Below are 7,033 nucleotides of genomic sequence, written 5' to 3'. Positions count from 1 at the left end.
CCCCTATACTTGTGGGTTATCAAGACTATTTTCTGGTGCCGTTGCCGTGGAGCATAGCTCTATTATTTGAGTCACATGGGATTTATATCTGTTGATCACTATGAGGAACTTGAAAGACGAAAAAACCAAGATTTATCCCTCAACTACGATGGGAGGTAAGGAACTGCCATCTAGCTCTGCACTTGATTCTCCTTCTGTTTTGAGTAAACTTGTGACACCTAAACCTACTCCTGCTATTGATTCTGATATGTCGCATGTTATTGATGATGCCACTTCTGCTATGCATGATACTTATGATGAAACTACTTCTATGCTTGATAATACTGTGCCATTAGGTGAATTTCTTGATGAACAACTTGCTAGGGTTAGAGAGAATGAAATTATTGAAACTGATAATATTGATGAAAGTGATGATGAAGATTCTCCCCTAGATATGAATTGCCTGATGTGCCTGAGGGTTATGTTATGGATGAAGAAACTGCTAGAGACTTTTTTGCTTGCAAAGATAGATATGATCTTAAGAAACTGTTAGCCAAGCTGAAAGAAAAATATTTGAATGCTAGAATGAAATATGACCCTGCTTTTGCTACTTCACCTATCTATATTTCTGGTAAGGATTATGATTTCTCTGTCAATCCTGAGTTGATTACTTTGGTTGAATCTGATCCTTTTTATGGCTATGAATCTGAAACTGTTGTGGCACATCTTACTAAATTAAATGATATAGCCACCCTATTTACTCATGAGGAAAAAATTCGTTACTACTATATCCTTAAGTTATTTCCGTTCTCATTAAAGGGTGGTGCTAAAACATGGTTTAATTCTCTTACTCCTGGTTGTGTGCGTAGTCCCCAGGATATGATTTATTACTTCTCTGCTAAATATTTTCCCGCTCATAAGAAACAAGTTGCCTTAGGGGAAATATATAATTTTGTGCAAATTGAAGAAGAGAGTCTCCCACAAGCTTGGGGGAGGCTTCTCCGATTACTTAATGCTTTGCCTGATCATCCTCTCAAGAAAAATGAAATACTTGATATCTTTTATAATGGACTAATTGATGCTTCCAGAGACCACCTGGATAGTTGTGCTGGCTGTGTTTTCAGGGAAAGAACGGTTAATCAAGCTGAATTGCCATTGAAAAAAATGTTGAGTAATGATAATAATTGGACACTTCTTGAACCAACTCCTAAACCAACTCCGAAGAAAAGGGGTATTCTATTTCTCAGTCCTGAAGATATGCAAGAGGCAAAGAAATCTATGAAAGAAAAAGGTTATTAAAGCTGAAGATGTTAAGAATTTACCACCTATTGAAGAAATACATGGTCTTGATAACCCGACACAGGTAGTAAAGGTAAATTCTCTCTATAGCTTTGATGAAGGTGATATTCCTCGTTATAAGTCTGCTAGCCAATGCTTAGATGAGTTTGATAATTTTATTGTTAAACAATAAAACTTCAATGCTTATGTTGGTAGACAATTGAAACGTAATGCTTATATGATTGAACACTTGAGTGACTATATGTCTAGAGTTAAAGGTGAACTTAAACTTATTAGTAAACATGCTTCTATGGTTACCACTCAAGTAGAACAAGTGCTTAAAGCTCAAAATGATTTGCTCAATGAATTAAATAATAAGAAAAATGATAATGTTGTTAGAGTTGTGACTAGAGGGGGTAGAATGACTGAGGAACCTTTGTATCGTGAGGGCCACCCTAAGAGAGTTGAGCAAGATTCTCGAAGAACTAATATTGATGCAAATAGTTCTTCTAAGAAGAAGAAAAAGAAAAATGATAGGACTTTGCATGCTTCTAGTGAACCAGTGGTTGACACACCTGAGAATCCCAATGATATTTCTATCTCTAATGCTGAAACACAATCTGGTAATGAACATGAACCTAGTGATAATATTAATGATGATGTTCATGTTGATGCTCAACCTAGCAATAACAATGATGTAGAGATTGAACCTGATGTTGATCTTGATAACCCACAATCAAAGAATCAATGTTATGATAAGAGAGACTTCGTTGCTAGGAAGCACGGTAAAGAAAGAGAACCATGGGTTCAGAAACCCATGCCTTTTCCTCCTAAACCATCCAAGAAAAAGGATGATGAGGACTTTGGGCGCTTTGCTGAAATGATTAGACCTATCTTTTTGCGTATGCGTTTGACTGGTTTGCTTAAAATGAATCATTATGCTAAGTATATGAAAGATATTGTTACAAATAAAAGAAAGATACCGGAAGCTGAAATTTCCACCATGCTTGCCAATTATACTTTTAAAGGTGGGATACCTAAGAAACTAGGAGATCCAGGAGTACCAACTATACCATGCTTCATTAAAAGAAACTATGTTAAAACTGCTTTATGTGATCTTGGAGCCGGTGTTAGTGTTATGCCTCTCTCTTTATATCGTAGACTTGATTTGAATAAGTTGACACCTACTAAAATATCTTTGCAAATGGCCGATAAATCCACTGCTATACCTGTCGGTATTTGGGAGGATGTGCCTGTTGTGGTTGCAAACGTTACTATTTTAACGGACTATGTTATTCTAGATATTCCCGAGGACGATAGTATGTCGATTATCCTTGGTAGACCCTTTTTGAATAACGCAGGTGCTGTTATTGATTGCAACAAAGGCAATGTCACTTTTCATGTTAATGGTAATGAGTATACGATACACTTTCTGCGGAAACAACCTCAAGTCCACAGTATCAATTCTATTGGAAAAATTCCAACGATTACTATTGGAGGTTTTGAATTCCCTCTTCCTACTGTCAAGAAGAAATATGATATTCTTATTGTTGGGGATGTGATATCCCCATTAAGGTAACCTAGTGTTATTCGAAAATTCTCCGGGTTCATGTTATTCGGAAAGAGTTTGTTAACAAGACTTGATCAACCTTGTTAGTGGATTCCTTTTGATGAGCATGAGATGGATGACGTTAGAAAGCACAACTCTCTGTACCCTCCTTGTACTTTCTGTTATTTAGATTAAACAAAGCAAAAATAGTATTTTCTGTCTGTTTTCTGAATTATCCTGGCAATAAAAAAATACCCCGAAAATAAAAGTTCTCCAAATGTCCTGAAATTGAAATATGATTTTTTGTAGAATATTTAAGAATATCTGGCACTGAGAACACACCAGAGGGGGCCACCACCTGGCCACGAGGGTCCAGGGCGCGCCCACCCCCCTGGGGCATGTTGGTGAACGTAGTAATTTCAAAAAAAATCCTACGCACACGCAAGATCATGGTGATGCTTAGCAACGAGAGGGGAGAGTGTTGTCCACGTACCCTCGTAGACCGAAAGCGGAAGCGTTAACACAACGCGGTTGATGTAGTCGTACGTCTTCACGATCCGACCGATCAAGTACCGAATGCACGACACCTCCGAGTTCAGCACACGTTCAGCTCGATGACATCCCTCGAACTCCGATCCAGCCGAGTGTTGAGGGAGACTTTCGTCAGCACGACGGCGTGGTGACGATGATGATGTTCTACCGACTCAGGGCTTCGCTTAAGCACCGCTACGATATTATCGAGGTGTAATATGGTGGAGGGGGGCACCGCACACGGCTAAGAGATCAATAGATCAATTGTTGTGTCTATGGGGTGCCCCCCTGCCCCCGTATATAAAGGAGCAAGGGGGAGGCGGCCGGCCAAGGGGAGAGGCGCGCCAAGGGGGGAGTCCTACTCCCACCGGGAGTAGGACTCCTCCTTTCCTTGTTGGAGTAGGAAAAGGGAAGGGAGAAGGAGAAAGAAGGAAGGGGGCGCCCCCCTCCCTAGTCCAATTCGGACTAGTCCATCGGGAGGGGTGCGGCCTCCCTTTGTGGCCTTTCTCTCCTTTCCCGTATGGCCCATTAAGGCCCAATACGAATTCCCGTAACTCTCCGGTACTCCGAAAAATACCCGAATCACTCGCAACCTTTCCGAAGTCCGAATATAGTCGTCCAATATATCAATCTTTACGTATCGGCCATTTCGAGACTCCTCGTCATGTCCCCGATCTCATCCGGGACTCCGAACGCCTTCGGTACATCAACATACATAAACTCATAATAAAACTGTCATCGTAACGTTAAGCGTGCGGACCCTACGGGTTTGAGAACTATGTAGACATGACCGAGACACCTCTCCGGTCAATAACCAATAGCGGAACCTGGATGCTCATATTGGTTCCCACATATTCTACGAAGATCTTTATCGGTCAGACCGCATAACAACATACGTTGTTCCCTTTGTCATCGGTATGTTACTTGCCCGAGATTCGATCATCGGTATCTCGATACCTAGTTCAATCTCGTTACCGGCAAGTCTCTTTACTCGTTCCGTAATACATCATCCCGCAACTAACTCATTAGTCACAATGCTTGCAAGGCTTATAGTGATGTGTATTACTGAGTGGGCCCAGAGATACCTCTTTGACACTCGGAGTGACAAATCCTAATCTCGAAATACGCCAACCCAACAAGTACCTTTGGAGACACCTGTAGAGCACCTTTATAATCACCCAGTTACGTTGTGACGTTTGGTAGCACACAAAGTGTTTCTCCGGTAAACGGGAGTTGCATAATCTCATAGTCATAGGAACATGTATAAGTCATGAAGAAAGCAATAGCAACATACTAAACGATCGAGTGCTAAGCTAACGGAATGGGTCAAGTCAATCACGTCATTCTCCTAATGAAGTGATCCCGTTAATCAAATGACAACTCATTTCTATGGCTAGGAAACATAACCATCTTTGATTTACGAGCTAGTCAAGTAGAGGCATACTAGTGACACTCTGTTTGTCTATGTATTCACACATGTATTATGTTTCCGGTTAATACAATTCTAGCATGAATAATAAACATTTATCATGATATAAGGAAATAAATAATACTTTATTATTGCCTCTAGGGCATATTTCCTTCAGTCTCCCACTTACACTAGAGTCAATAATCTAGTTCACATCGCCATGTGATTTAACATGAATAATTCACATCACCATGTGATTAACACCCGTAGTTCACATTGTCATGTGACCAACACCCAAAGGGTTTACTAGAGTCAATAATCTAGTTCACATCGCTATGTGATTAACACCCACAGAGTACTAAGGTGTGATCATGTTTTGATTGTGAGATAATTTTAGTCAACGGGTCTGTCACATTCAGATCCGTAAGTATTTTGCAAATTTCTATGTCTACAATGCTCTGCACGGAGCTACTCTAGCTAATTGCTCCCACTTTCAATATGTATCTAGACCGAGACTTAGAGTCACCTAGATTAGTGTCAAAACATGCATCGACGTAACCCTTTACGACGAACCTTTTGTCACTTCCATAATCGAGAAACATATCCTTATTCCACTAAGGATAATTTTGACCGCTGTCCAGTGATCTACTCCTAGATCACTATTGTACTCCCTTGCCAAAATCAGTGTAGGGTATACAATAGATCTGGTACACAACATGGCATACTTTATAGAACCTATGGCCAAGGCATAGGGAATGACTTTCATTCTCTTTCTATCTTCTGCCGTGGTCGGGCTTTGAGTCTTACTCAATTTCACACCTTGTAACACAGGCAAGAACTCTTTCTTTGACTGTTCTATTTTGAACTACTTCAAAATCTTGTTAAGGTATGTACCATTGAAAAAAACTTATCAAGCGTCTTGATCTATCTCTATAGATCTTGATGCTCAATATGTAAGCAGCTTCACCGAGGTCTTTCTTTGAAAAACTCCTTTCAAACACTCCTTTATGCTTTGCAGAATAATTCTACATTATTTCCGATCAACAATATGTCATTCACATATACTTATCAGAAATGTTGTAGTGCTCCCACTCACTTTCTTGTAAATACAGGCTTCACCGCAAGTCTGTATAAAACTATATCCTTTGATCAACTTATCAAAGCGTATATTCCAACTCCGAGATGCTTGCACCAGTCCATAGATGGATCGCTGGAGCTTGCATATTTTGTTAGCACTTTTAGGATTGACAAAACCTCCTGGTTGCATCATATACAACTCTTCTTTAATAAATCCATTAAGGAATGCAGTTTTGTTTATCCATTTGCCATATTTCATAAAATGCGCAATTGCTAACATGATTCAGACAGACTTAAGCATAGATACGAGTGAGAAACTCTCATCGTAGTCAACACCTTAAACTTGTCGAAAACCTTTTGCGACAATTCTAGCTTTGTAGATAGTAAAACTACTATCAGCGTCCATCTTCCTCTTGAAGATCCATTTAATCTCAATGGCTCGCCGATCATTGGGCAAGTCAATCAAAGTCTATACTTTGTTCTCATACATGGATCTCATCTCAGATTTCATGGCCTCAAGCCATTTTGCGGAATCTGGGCTCACCATCGCTTCTTCATAGTTCGTAGGTTCGTCATGGTCTAGTAACATAACCTCCAGAATAGGATTACCGTACCACTCTGGTGCGGATCTTACTCTGGTTTACCTACGAGGTTTGGTAGTAACTTGATCTGAAGTTACATGATCATCATCATTAACTTCCTCACTAATTGGTGTAGGAGTCACATGAACAGATTTCTGTGATGAACTACTTTCCAATAAGGGAGCAGGTATAGTTACCTCATCAAGTTCTACTTTCCTCCCACTCACTTCTTTCGAGAGAAACTCCTTCTCTAGAAAGGATCCATACTTAGCAACGAATGTCTTGCCTTCGGATCTGTGATAGAAGGTGTACCCAACTGTCTCCTTTGGGTATTCTATGAAGACACATTTCTCCGATTTGGGTTTGAGCTTATCAGGATGAAACTTTTTCACATAAGCATCATAACCCCAAACTTTAAGAAACGACAACTTTGGTTTCTTGCCAAACCACAGTTCATAAGATGTCGTCTCAACGGATTTAGATGGTACCCTATTTAACGTGAATGCAGCTGTCTCTAATGCATAACCCCAAAACGATAGTGGTAGATCGGTAAGAGACATCATATATCGCACCATATCTAATAAAGTACGGTTACGATGTTCGGACACGCCATTACACTGTGGTGTTCCA

The sequence above is a fragment of the Aegilops tauschii genome, chromosome 1, assembly GCF_002575655.3.
Source record: "Aegilops tauschii subsp. strangulata cultivar AL8/78 chromosome 1, Aet v6.0, whole genome shotgun sequence".
Taxonomy (NCBI): Eukaryota; Viridiplantae; Streptophyta; class Magnoliopsida; order Poales; family Poaceae; genus Aegilops; species Aegilops tauschii.
This window is presented reverse-complemented; position numbering follows the sequence as displayed.